General features: G+C 44.0%; 1 non-coding gene across 1 annotated transcript; it reads left to right on the top strand.

Moving 5' to 3' along the window:
• The first annotated feature begins 403 nt into the window (after nucleotides 1-403).
• LOC130952250 (small nucleolar RNA R71) lies at nucleotides 404-507 on the top strand. The gene has a single exon (XR_009074431.1). It is a non-coding gene; the product is annotated as a small nucleolar RNA R71 (small nucleolar RNA).
• Nucleotides 508-727: the final 220 nt, after the last annotated feature.

A 727-nucleotide genomic window follows, 5' to 3' on the forward strand; every position in this document is an offset into this window, starting at 1 on the left:
TAAGTGTTGGAATGTGGATCATATGGTTTGCCTTTGTTGATTTCCCACATAGTTGGCCTCTTCCCAATCACCTCCTTGAGTGCTTACCTCCTCTTGATCTTGTGTGTGTATTGCAGCCACTTGATTTGTTTCTAATTTCCTGGTGAGCTCTGCTAGTTGCTTGGCAAACACCTTGTTTTGGGCCAGAATTGTATCAACATGGTTCAGCTCCATGACTCCCTTAGTGTTGTGTCTCTCTAAAGCATAGTAGTACTCATTCTCAGCCACTGTCTCAATCACTTCAATGGCTTCTTCCACAGTCTTTTTCCTGTTCAATGAACCTCCTGATGAATGGTCTACAGCCTTCCTTGATTCATAAGAAAGTCTATCATAGAAAATATGCAATTGCACCCAGTCATGGAACATGTCTGGTGGGCATTTCCTTGTCAAATCCTTGAACCTCTCCCATGCCTCGTAGAGAGTTTCACCATCTTGTTGTCTAAAAGTCTGAACCTCAGATTGAAGCCTCTTGACCTTTTGTGGGGGGTAGAAACGTGCCAGAAACTTGCTTTCAACCTCATCCCAGGTTGTTAGGTTCCCCCTTGGGAATGATTCCAGCCACTTAGCTGCCTTGTCCCTAAGTGAAAATGGGAACAAGAGCAGTTTATAGGCATCTTCCTGGACTCCATTGGACTTCACAGTGTCGCAAATTCTCAGGAATTTTGTGAGATGTTGGTTTGGATCTTCA

This window comes from Arachis stenosperma, chromosome 9 (genome assembly GCF_014773155.1).
Source record: "Arachis stenosperma cultivar V10309 chromosome 9, arast.V10309.gnm1.PFL2, whole genome shotgun sequence".
Classification (NCBI taxonomy): Eukaryota; Viridiplantae; Streptophyta; class Magnoliopsida; order Fabales; family Fabaceae; genus Arachis; species Arachis stenosperma.